This window comes from Dermacentor variabilis, chromosome 10 (assembly GCF_050947875.1).
Source record: "Dermacentor variabilis isolate Ectoservices chromosome 10, ASM5094787v1, whole genome shotgun sequence".
Taxonomy (NCBI): domain Eukaryota; kingdom Metazoa; phylum Arthropoda; class Arachnida; order Ixodida; family Ixodidae; genus Dermacentor; species Dermacentor variabilis.
This window is the reverse complement of record NC_134577.1, coordinates 67,993,882-68,007,034: the sequence shown is the minus strand read 5'-3', so window position 1 is coordinate 68,007,034 and position 13,153 is coordinate 67,993,882. Positions and strand designations below refer to the sequence as shown.

The 13,153-nt window shown below is 47.8% G+C and overlaps 1 long non-coding RNA gene across 1 annotated transcript; it reads left to right on the top strand.

Moving 5' to 3' along the window:
- The first annotated feature begins 319 nt into the window (after positions 1-319).
- Positions 320-9,410, top strand: LOC142559605 (uncharacterized). The gene is made up of 3 exons (XR_012823172.1): positions 320-406; positions 6,805-6,915; positions 9,151-9,410. It is a non-coding gene; the product is annotated as an uncharacterized LOC142559605 (long non-coding RNA).
- The last annotated feature ends 3,743 nt before the right edge of the window (positions 9,411-13,153 follow it).

Below are 13,153 nucleotides of genomic sequence, written 5' to 3'. Positions count from 1 at the left end.
CAGCCCAGCACCATAGCCACTGAGCAACCACGGCGCGTCGCATTCGTTACTTGTTTACTAGTTTCGCTCAGTGAGCTTGGACTGTTGAAGCGCTAGCGTAATGCACATGTAATGCAAAATACACACACGCGCACGCACGAAAGCACGTACGCACGCTAATCAATTATTTATACGCGCATTATAGAATCATCTCTTTTTCCCTGCTGGGCTGCATTTAGGTAATCGCCTGGGTCTTTTCTGGAACACATGGGGTAATATTTAAATTTGAGAGACAGATAGCATTGATTCATGCTTCTTTTTCTTCCTTTTTTCAGAAAAGGAAAGTCCAATGAAACTGCCCAAATCCCAGTGCGTCCTTATGGGCTGCCTGCTTTTGGTGTGGATACCCTACGCAACGGGTGCATTGGTATACATACATGCGCTTTCTTTATGGCAGTCATTTTGCGTAGCCCTTCCTTAAACAGTGCCTGTCGAAAGAACAACATTGCGAACTTTATACTATCTCCGATTTATATATAGCACGCAGCGATGCTCGCCATCAAATAATTTTCAGGTATCTTAAATGAAGGAAGGAAGGTACAAGTGGAGAAGGAAAGGTAGCGAGGTTAACCAGTTTAGCTTAACAGGTTTGCTACGCTACACATGGGAGAGGGATGGGGGCGATGAGAGATGGGGAAGGGAGAGAGAGAGAGAGTGAGCACATAGCACAGTACACACACATCGTCCGTTAGAGTCCATCAATCTGGCCTGGTAGGTGAAATCACTATCACAGCCGCTTCTCCAATCCCGTCTCTTTCAGAAGCCGAAGTAGTCCCTTCGTCGCCTTCACCTGCGATGTCTTCTGTCGGCGGCATGTGAAATCGTGTCGAGGGACAATGGTCTAGTGTCAAGGTGCGCTAGAACGGATGCCAGGGACCGTCGCTGAACATTATATTCAGGACAGTAGCAAAGAATGTGTTCCAGCGTCTCCTCGTAAATACAGGCATTGCAGAGAGCGTTGTCGGCCATTCCAATGCGAAATGAGCAAGATTTCGTGAAAGCCACCCCTAGCCACAAGCGATAACGCAGAGTCGCCTCTCTTCGGCGGGGTCCAGTTGGCATATAGAGATGCATCAAAGAGGACAGGTGGTATTGACGGTTGCTCCGGTTGGTCTGGCTGTTTGGTGTGCACCATAAAGAGAGCGTGATCTCCTGTGCAAGCACTCGAAGTCTGCTAGCTGCGTCGGATCGTGAAAGCGGTATGGCGTCTTCTTGTGCGTCTTGAACAGCTGCCCGAGCGGCATTACGGCGTCTTCGTTTCCAGTGACGCCGCAGTGACTTGGCAGCCACTGAAACGTCACGTGGTGTCCTTTCTCCTGTGATGTATGGAGTAGGCATATAATATCGAATACGAGCTGTTCGAATGGCCCGCGACGCAGAGCTGATAGTACAGCTTGTAGGGCTTCCTTCGAGTCGCTGAAGATTGACCATTGTCGATGTGGTTCCCGATTGACGAAACAAAGTGCAGTGCGGAGAGCAGCTAGTTCAGCAGATGTCGATGTTGTTGGGTGGTCAGCACTAAAGCTGATGGTAACAGCTTTTGCTGCGACAACCACAGCACCAGACGAACACTGGATGTTTGTGGAACCATCAGTATAAATGTGTTCACTGTCCGCGTACCTCTCCTGCAGAAGAAGCAGAGACAGTTGTTTCAGCACAGGCGACGACAGTTCAGACTTTTTGCCCTTTCCTGGTACACTGAGATGGACTGTGCGGCTGATAAGATACCAAGGGGGTATCGATGGTTTAGATGCACCTGTGAAGCCCGAGGGAAGTTTGTCCTTGTACTTGATGAAAATTTTAGAGAATAATGCTTGGTGCCTGTCTGAAGGCAGTGCTGCAAGGTGGTGATAGGGGGCACGTGCAAAATGTCTGATGTGCGTTCTCAGGGCTTCTACCGTAATGTGAGTTTGCACTGGATGGTCCCGAGCAATCGCAAGAGTTGCCTCTGTCGACGTGCGTCTGGGCAATCCAAGGCAGACTCTGAGTGCTTGAGTATGCGCTGCCTGCAGAACACGAATATTTGTCTTGCAGGTGTTGTTCAGTACAGGTAGACTATGTCTTAAAAAAAACCGAGAAAGAGAGCCCTGTAGAGTTTAAGCATTTCGTCTACTGACATCCCCCACGTCTTTCCTGTCAAGTATATAAACAACTGAAAAGTTGCTGTCAGGCACCATTTCATGTAGGCCACGTGCGGGCTCCAAAAGAGGTCTCGATCAATAGTTACGCCAAGAAATCTGTGGGTTCCGACACAGGAAATGGTCCGCCCATTGATTGAGATGACATAAGGCGTCATCGGTTTGCGAGTAAATGCTACTAGTGCGCATTTTTCTGGTGATAGGCTGAGACCCTCTTTACACAAGTAGTTCGCTGTCAAAGTGGCCGCTCTTTGAAGCCGCGCACGTATCTGAGGACGTGTGACTGCCGAAGTCCAGACACAGATGTCGTCAGTGTATATTGAAATTTTGATGGTAGTTGGTAAGTATTCAGCAAGTCCAACAAGAGCGAGGTTGAATAGCGTCGGGCTGAGAGTACCGCCTTGAGGAACGCCACTGCTGGTATAGCGTCGCGTAGTTGGGCCATCGTCAGTTAACACATAGAATGATCTTGCAGATAGGTAACTTGCAATCCACAAAAGAACTCGACCACCTAGGCCAACCATCTCAAGAGCGTCGAGAATGGCCTCACGTAATACGTTATCGTATGCCCCTTGCACATCCAAGAATAAACCTGCAGATGAACACTTACGGGACCTTTCGTGCTGGACATATGAAAAGAGATCAACTACATTGTCGATGGAAGAGCGGTCATGTCGGAAACCAGCCATTGAAATCCGATAAATCTTGTAGTATTCAAGGTACCATTCCATGCGGCCAAGGATCATCCGTTCCATCATCTTTCCCACCCAGCTGGCCAGCGCTATTGGGCGGTAAGAAGTGAGTTCTAGTGCGGATTTGCCCTGCTTTAAGAGTGGCACCAGGCGGCTTGCTTTCCATTCGTCAGGAACATTTCCCTCCTGCCATGAGGAGTTGTAAAGGCTCAACAATTCTATCCGTGCGGGCTCTCCGAGATAGCACAAGGCCTGGTATGATATACCATCTGGACCCGGAGATGATGAGCGCCTGCAGAGAGCTAGTGCCGCTTCGAGCTCCTCCATTGTAAAACGAAGGTCCATGCGGCAATCACGGGAATGGGGGACGTCAGCTCGGGCTAGAGGATCTTGGCGAGTCGCTTGGTCTGCGATCTGCGCAAAAAAGTCTTCTGCGACATCGATGTCTTGCCGTCCTTGCAAAAGCGCTAGCTGCATGAATGGAAAACGCCGTTCCGGAAGGCAACGCAGACCTTGCACCGTTTTCCAAATGCGAGACAGTGGCTTGCGGGGGTCGAGTGTCTGGCGAAACGTTGCCCAACGTTCCGACGCTAATCTATCCATACGACGCTGAATCTTCTTCTGCATCCTCCTGGCTGCCCTAAGGTCATGGAGTGATTTTGTACGCCGATATCGACGTTCCGCCCGGCGAACAAGCTCTCGAAGTCGCTCTAATTCTATGTCCAAGTCATTTCGCGTGGAAGAGATCGTGATCATGCGAGTGGCGTTTTGCATCATAATTTTAATCGTTTGCTCTAACCCAGAGGGTAGGCCCTCGCGGCAGGCATCTTCCATCTCAGATTTGAAGTTGGCTCATTGAATCGTCCGAATGGTATTCCATGGGCCTCATCTAGACGACAAGCCTTTGATGTTCAGATAGGTGGGATAGTGATCACTCCCATGTGTCTCAATGTCTGGTAACCACTTCTTACATCTGGCGAGAGAATTGGAGACGAAAGCAAGGTCGAGGAAGCTGCCGTATGTCACGCCTCTAAGAAAGGTGGCGCTACCATCGTTCAGGAGAGTAAGACCATAGTTGTGGGCGATGCTTGCTAATCTTCGTCCTCTTGCATTTGTCCTTGTACTTCCCCATGCTGGATGGCGTGCATTGAAATCTCCTATGATGACCCATGCGGCAGGACAAACACTCAAGATATCCCCAAATCTTTTGGTATCGAAATTGCTGGAAGGCGATATATACACGCCTGTGAGAGTAAACAAGAGTTTGTTCTTTTAAATGTGATGCATATATATTGATTGTCGTCGTAGGGCGCAATTGGTTGCAAAACATAGGTGAGTTCACGACGAAGAAAAACGAAGATTTTGCTGCATGCACCATTTGTTGATGACATGATAAATTCGTACCCTGACAGTCTTATTGGTTTCGACAAGTTGGGCTCACAAATGACGATGAGTGCAAACACACTGGTGTACACAAACTGATGAAAATCTGAAATTCGTGATTTTAGCCCTCTGGCGTTCCAATGGATGACGGACGCTGCCTTGACTTCTTTCCGGAAGGATGGGGTATGGGTAGCCATCTTTCTAGTTGAGGGATGCAAGCACTGGGCTTAAGGTGTCCAGCACTTTAAGTGCGCTTCGAGCAGACGGTGTGCTCATGTCACTAATAGCGCTCGAATGGCCTCCATGAGAGAACGTAGTACCGAGATGACTTGACGGTCTGTTTTAGGTGAATCATCTATGGTCGGAGAAGGATCAGGTGGGGCCTCGACCTTCTGAGGTTCCTTAGCAAGGGAGCGGCTCGGTAGCTTAGCGAGGTAGCGTAGGCCATTTCTCTAAAGATTAGCAGCTTCTATGGACTTCACGCAGGCTCCCGACTCAATGATTACTTATAACCTTGGTCTGTAGTGCTCTTACGCGTCGATCTTTACAGCGGAGCCTCTTTCAAAAATTATGTTTCTGGGCTTTCACGTGCACGAACTGCACTATGGTTATGAGGCGCGCCATAATATGGGGGAAGTGGAAATACGTGTCAGCAAACTGGCGTTGCATATATTGCAGATAAACATAAGTATACGCGCAAGAGTTATTGCATTCCATATCCGTCAGAATGTGACACACCGCGGCTGGGATCGAACCCAGGACCTTAAGCTCAGCGGGGCAACTCCACAGCCGGTTGAGCTGCAGCGCTGCATAGTATGGCGTCTTTAGAAACTGTCATATCAATCCGAACGCGCCCCCTTTGCTTGGCCTACAAGATGAGCAAAATTATTTTTTATTGAATATACGGCCGTAATTTGTCACAAGAAATAAGAATAAATCGAGCTCGAGAGTGTGGCGCAGTCAGGCGCGCTACTTCGCAATGCATAAAACGTTGTAATAGTTTACAGACAAGAATGTTTAGGGCTAGCAGTGACATCATTCAGGCAGGCCTCTTGCGAGCAAACGGGAATATAGACAAGGCAATGATGATGATGATGATTTGGGATTTTTATGGCGCAGCAGGCTGCACGGAAGCTGCGACATAAAAGAACTTAGAAGAACTTAGAAGGGCAAGTGTTTCACATACAAGTGCTACCTTCTCACTATAGGACTGCCATATACATTGATGAATGTAAAGAAAGTCTGAAAGAGATATAGTAAATGTATAGGGAAAGCTACTAGTAAGAGGTCGAACAGGCGGGACATCGTTGCCTACCCTGCGCGGAAAAAGAAAAGAAGGATACAAGATGAAGAAGGCCAGACGAAAAGTGAATAAGCCCACCTACGCCAATAACACGCACGCACACACGTGCACAATCTAGCGTTCATTTCGCCTATCAACTGCACTACAACTTCACTGCAAATCAACATTTCTGACCATCAGCGTAGCTCGGTGCAAATGAAAACATGTCTGACGGTAGCGTGATATGACGGTAGCATCTTAACGGAACTACGGCCTGCGCGAGAAATTATTTCCTTCATGGTAAATACGGTGAAGAAACAACGACATGATAGGGACGTTCCAAGTTATATTCTGGCAGTAATATTTGTTTTTTTTTTTTTGCTGTTTGAGTGAAAGCATCCGCAGTTCTATACTTTCTTTCTCCATGAAGTACACCGATGCATAAAGACGAACACGCCTGAGACGATAGTCACATTCTAAAACGTGATTTCTTTCCTGTTTTGCTTTCTAAATCACACGAATCGAAACGTCGTGCACAAGCCTTGGTAGTAGTTTTGTGCACCTGCTATACACGCGGAAATGTGGAAGACAGCATTCGGTGATGAACTATAACAGAAGACAACTCGAAGAGGCTGATTAAAGCGTAGCGGTGAGAATACGCCGATTCACGCGCAAGCCGTTCCTCGAGTTTAACGATGTATTTGGCTTATAATGCACAACTGTCACACTTTGTGCAATAGGAGCGGTCTTTCTTGCACTCATAGCTTGCACAAGCGTTCAGCGAATGGTTTAGGCAGCTTCGAAAGCGTGTCGCTGCGCCCTATAGATATATCTGCTGCCTGTGTCCGCGTCTTGTCACGGTCTTCCGTCCCTTTTCGTGCTCTAAAAAACCCCAGTTATGGAATACCAACACGACCTAACCTACGCTCTTTCAAGATATATCGGCGTCACAATATTCTGAAGCTGCATGACAGCCTTACGGCAATGAAGGGCGCCTCTGCAGCATTAATTATGTTTATTTGTATGTTATTAACGCATATCGTTACTTTCTACAGGACACCGCATGAGCAGTTAGATAATTAGAAAATTGTGTATACGCGGTGGCGAAAGCACAACAATCGCGTTGGCGACGAAGCCAACGCTTAGGAAGTAATTGCTGCGTGAGCCACGTGCATTGTGAGATGTGCATTTTGTAATTGCGACTAGATTTCCTGCCGTGAGTTAAGAATAGTTTCTTAAAAGCATCTGCGTACTGGATTCTTTTCTCAAGGAAGGGACGTCAACTGCAATTAAGTTATTGCAAAGAATGCGGAGGACAAAGGGCAGCGCTCGCATCGAGATTCCGATTCCAGACAGCGAATGCATTTACGAAGGAAAACTGGTAAGCATGACGTATATGTACGCACACCTGAGGTGCACCCATCCTGCTGCCCAACTTCCACCAGTTTGTTTCTCTCCACTGGCGAGCAAGTTCCAGCGACTTGAGCCACTCCGGATTGAGCTTAGTGATTTATTTAGTTACAAAGTGGGCCTTCAACTCGACGCGAAGGCATACAAAGCTGTGCTTCAATTATTTTAAACTACAGAAATTGAGTTTCAACTGCAGTGCTTTTGTGTAGGTTACCATGTCTTGTGGCTTTACGTTTCTGTTCAATGTCCTGCTCGTCTTTCTCCTCCTTTTACTTCCTCCTCCCATTGCCGCCCCCTTTTTTTTTCTTCTCTTCAAGCGGGCGGACATGATGCTCCTTGAGGAAACCGTTCTTAACCTTCCTCTATTTCGGTTCAACTCGTCTTCATATATGTTTAAATGATAAATGACATTATTGAACAATAGAAGTAACATGTGCGTATACTGAGACAACTGCACCCTGTAATCTTGCCTTCTCTTCGATCGGTTCTCGATGTCACGTGATAGACAGCATCAATATAATACCTATGGAAGATCTGAACGAACAGGAACGCTTCAATGATGGTTTCACAATAAAGTGAAGCTACGTCGTTGTGGCTTGAGGCTATTGCATAGGAGGAAAGCAGCAATGCGAAAAAAGGTAATATTGAGGGGGAAATGCATGTTCGAGATAATAACGGCAGGATTACTAATGCTGCCTACGGCCGTAGTGAACGGCGATTCCATGACTGCTGGAGTAATATGAAGAGTATAAGGATGAATATGACTTCAATAGACGCGAGCATTAATTCATGACCGCAATGTGGTGCTGGCATGTCCATGCAAATTCTTCATGCAACGCACGGCCGGCAGCATGCATTTGCCCCGCCATGCGATAAGAGCCGCATGGCCAGATACCTACACCAGGCATAATGCTCTGTCGATGGCCAGTCTCGCTGCAACCGAGCTTGTTCATCTATCGCACGCTTGAGAACAGCACAATAACACTACGCAATCGCCCCGTCACGTGGTATTTTTTCTTCATATTTAGCGGGCTTGCTTTAGAATGCGAAAAAAATGACCACGCGAGATATATTGTGTTGCAAACATCTTATTGAGAGGTTTCCCAAGGTGCTCTACAACTATGCGTATCACGCTTGGGGTCTGCAGCCAATGCATAAAAAGTTGATTAATTAAACTTAAATAATCATTTAGTTAAGGGGAAAATGAAAAATAGCCTGAGTAACCTAGACCACTGCCAACATTATGCATATGGTTCAACTCGCGTCCGGAGTGCCTTTCATTTTTAAAACTTTGGCTCAAGTTATGTGGGACAACCTGTGCATGTACAAGAGAGTGACACTAGTGCGCTTGCGGGAAGATGATCATCGTTTATTTTTTATTCTTCTTGGGTGTTTGCGGAATTGTTCAGGGGGAGTACGACCCTGCTGGACAGACTGCCAATAACCAATTTTACTTGGAATTATGAAGGCGATTAAGAAATAGCGTGCGAAATAGCGCGCAAAATTGTGCAACGTGGAGGGGCTGGTTTCTCAATCTCGACAACGCTCCAGCTCCAGCTGCTTTGGTCGTGCCGTTGAATTTAGCCTCTCAGCGATGGGAAGGTGCTCTCCACGCACGATATTCATCAAACCGAGCTCCCCGTGGATCATAGTTTACTTTCAAAGCAAATTCAAACAAATGAAGATGATTTATAACTGCACGAGGTGAAGACGACATCGCAAGGGGCCCTCAACAGCGTCAATAGGACCTCCAGAGTTGTTTCCAAAGGGGATGAAAGGAAATTCACAGGCACAAGTTTGAATTAGTTGACGCAAGCCAGAGGTAATTGGAGGTCGCCGGGAGAGGCCTTCGTCCTGCAGTGGACCTAATATAGGCTAGTAATGATGATGATGATGATGATGATGATGATGATGATAATATTGCGATGCCATGGCATAACTTGCACGCCAAATAAGGACAGTTTCTAAACTTCCTTGAGCTCGTGAGTGGAAACCTTAATGTACATACGATCTCGAACTGAACGCGAAGTACCGGTGTCTGCCTTCCAATTATGCACTATAACGTCAATATCTGTATCCGCGTTGACGGAACTTCCGCGGCAAACTACCTGTAAACGTGATTTTGTGCGTCCTGCGAAAAACGATGTTCACCTGCGCTTGTTCCACTGACGTTTCTTTTTTGTTTTTATTGTCCTTGTCGTCGCAGTGCGCCGAAACATCCGACTGCTGTGGAGTAGGGACCTGTGAGAATTACACGTGCGTCTATCACCGCCGGTAGCGCTGACCACTAAGAGCCTGCGTGGAGAGCAGATTGACCACGTGACTTGAGAACGCTGAAACGAGGCCGGATCTCCACCACACAAATCAGGGAGGACGGACGGCTCACTTCATGCGAAACTACAATTGTCCTGGGGTCCAATGCAAATCGGCAACAGCACGCGAGTTCGAATAAACCAAATTATTCATCTCTCGACTAGTTGGTCAGTCATGGCAACAAGTTAACAGTTAACTCGTTGCCTTTCGCACCCGAGCGACCACGTGACCTCCTTCATACCGCGTAGAATGCACAGACTGGACCACCTCCATCTCCATCGCTGCTGTCACCGACAGCACTAACTTTAGGCGTGTCAAAACCATATGTCAAACCGCTCCTCTCTGTATTGTGTTATGGACCTTGAGAGCGTTGACAATAACATCAACAAAAAGTGCGAGCAGAAGACGGGGCCACAGAAAAGAACCCCTATTCTCTCGTTTTCTTTGTGCTCGTCCTTTGACTGGCACGGAAGGGGATCGGCAAGACGCACATTAAAGAAAGGCCTGGCATATCGTCATGTTTGTGTTATGAATTAATGCACTGGATTACGAAAAACAAGCAGAGGGAAATCGCACGCTGAGAAGACCGATAAACATACAGCGCGACGCAACTTAAGAAATAATATTGAAATAACCAAGAATTCAGAAGACAAAAAAAGATTGAATCGTCTTGACGGCACATCACAATCGCCGTAGCTAGGCGTCGAAATCTCTATAACGGAATCATTTTTGAACAGTTCTGATAGCGTCCACGCAACAATGGTTGTTAGTGTACTGTCAAGTGCTCATATGCTGCGGCCTAAAGGTCAAGGCATGGTGCGAAAACGCGCTCAACGCGAAAGGAACACATTGTGCACGAACATGCATGCAGACGCGAAGTCGGTCACTGCGAACCCGTGCGATCACTGGATTGAGGCTCCATTATGTTATGCCCCATTTGGTTATACAGACAGCCCATTATAAGAAACTATTTCACATAGTTTACTCTCAGCGCTTGCCTACCTTTCACGCAAGAAGCCGGTTCGGGAGGCTCCATCGCGGCGACCGCGAGCAGTGGCGTTCACGTGCTGTACGTATTCGGTAAAGAGATAGCGTCTGTAAACGATTCTGTGCTTTCATTTTGCCCAAGATTATTATATCGACAGTCAAAAACTGCCCTCGTTTTGAGAGTACTTGCATAAATGTCCAGGAGGGCTGCCGCGTGGTGTTTTTATCGAGCGCCGTAAGCGAAACCTACGAGGAGCGCGCCGCGTGATCCCTCATACTACGCAAGTGAGGCGCTTCCGACAGATGGCGACTCCGTAACTCCTCGCCGCCAATAGAGATGCCAAACCTCATTGCGAAACGTCTGCGCCTCTTAGTGGGAAGCATCATACAAGTTGGGAATTCAGGAAGGCAGAAAGTTCAGAGACGTGAAGAGAGCGGCATGGGTTCGATAGCGTGTGGGCATAGCTGCTTTTTCTCGTCGACGTATGGTCCGCCAACTGCACAAACGTATTCGCATAAGGTATATTTGAGCAAGTTGTTTTATTCGTAGCTCTGAAGAATGCAGCTGTAGAAACAAGAACAACAAGAAAGAACTGTTATGTTCAGCTGTAACATAGCTAGCAGTACAGCAATTATTTAACGTGTAATTTGTTTGCTGAATGATTCGCAACTCAAAATCCGCTCCAGTGTATGCGAAACGCTACTAAAGGCTAAGCATGCACATTTCCTTGCCAAAATCAGAATTTCGGGGTAAGAACCTGAATCCAGTGGCTCAAGGGCACAAGAATGATACTAATTTTGTGGGATATAATTCTAATCTAAGTGGTGTGCTGAGTCTGGTAGAGAGAGAAAAATAAAAGAAGAGAGAGAGTAAGAATGATTAGAACGTTTATTAAAGGGAAGCTGAAGAGTCTGTCGAATTCAATAGGACGCTAATATACGGATGCGGGAACCTTATAAAGCACTCAGGTAAAACTTTGGGGGGGATTTTTCACTTAGGAGCGCCGTAATCGTCGGTTAAAATTGTGCTGTAGCTCCGCCCCCCGTCAAGCGCCGCGCGCTGCTGCTGACGCTGACGATGCGAGCGGAGACCGGAAACCGCCGCCTAGTGACGTCAGCACTGGTGTTCCGTTCTTTCGCATTCTCCGCGACCGTGCCTGACCGTGCTTACTTCTGCGTGCGTGCCGTCCTAATCTGCTTCGCTCGACCCTACATTCCTTTGTTCGTGTGTATGTAGAGTGGTAGTTGACGTGCGCAGCATCAATTGAACTTGTAGGCCGATCATGCCGGCGTTATATACAGCCTGCGGTTGCACGAACACCAGCGGCCGCGACGATGTTCCATTAGTTTCCGCAAGACAAGAAGCTTTCTGCTAAGTGGGGGGCTGCTGTGAAGTGAAAGAACATGAAGCGCTCAAGAAGAACAGTGCTATGCTCTAACCTCTTCCGTGACGACGATTACTACCTAAGTTTAGCAATAATGCGTGCTTTTGGTTCTTCTTCTTGTTAGCACGCTGAACGGAAGGTGCGTGTTATCTCCCATCCTTGACGCAGGTTTCATCGCCAAGTGCAGCAAATTTTCTATTCGCATGTGTGTTGGGAAACAGCCTGCATGCAGATACCATAACGCAGTGCAATTGTAAAGTTTGCATGCCTTCGAAAGCCGGCTCACGCCAGGACGCTGCGCTCCCCCTTCTCTCGCACACACAGAGAAACCGACCATCTCACCTAGCGGACGCAATTCGCCGGTTACGAGTAGCTTACGAATGGCGCGCTCGTGAAGGTTCTATACTACACGTGCTACAACAGCCGGCAAACATTTAGCGCGTTTAAACAGTCTGTGTAGATTGCCGACAGCTTTGTGGCAGCGCACAAATGCCGAAGATCGCATCACCGCTTACGCTCGACGAGCAGGCATGCAGGAACATAACACTACAGTTGTTTGCCCGGAAACGTACTCACTGGATCGCTGAGTGCAGCTTAGCAAAAACATACTCGCCAAAGAACGTTTCCAACACGAGGAGATGCTAACACTTCGCCTGCGTTCGCGTGGACAGCACTGCTTGCACCAGCATTTTTTTTTGCTTCTTGGAGAGGCCGGCTCTTCGCAATCGGCTCGTACATATAAGGAGTGATGTATAAACTCCATAGAAGTGATCTTGCACGCGACAGCGACAGCGCGACATGCGAGGCGATGGCTGTCGCGTTCACTCGTCGCCTACAAGCCGAACTCCACGCGAGCGAGGGCTTTGAGCGACGACTTCCCGGTATGAGGGCAGTAATATACGCGCCGAAACTAGCGTGACGCGTGCTTTATCAATTTAAGTTGACGTATTTTACTGTAACAAGGAGCATAAAATATTTCTGATGGTCTTGCACTAGGTTCTTATTCTTGCACGTGTAAAATTCAATAGTTCGCTCATTCCGTGGGACAAACAGTAGTATTTGAGTTATGTACATCCAGTTCCGGCTTCGCACTATTGGCTGGTCGCTCATAGCACTTCCGGGCGACCAGCGACGAGTTCTAGATTCTAGAAACGAGAGATTGAGCCACAACACCGAGCGATCTGTTCAAGCGACGGCCCATTTTGTCGCTCGAGGCCGTTGCCGTCTCGCGTAACATCGCTCTCGTGGGTTTGGACTTAACGCCGAACTCCTCAGAGAAACGCAAGCTCTCGAAATTTTCCATGACCGTCTCAGCAAAACAGCACCAAACTGCCTTGCACCGTGCTTCATGTGTAGCGGCAGCAGTCGGTCCGGACGAACACCATTGTTGACGTCACGAGGCGCCCGACCAATCACAGGCGCAAACGAAGCGCGCGAGCTGCCCCGAGTCTGCTGCTGCACTTTTCGTCGAAACAAAATCTGTTTGCGCTTTCTTGCGCTCAATTTCGACGCGATATTCGAATT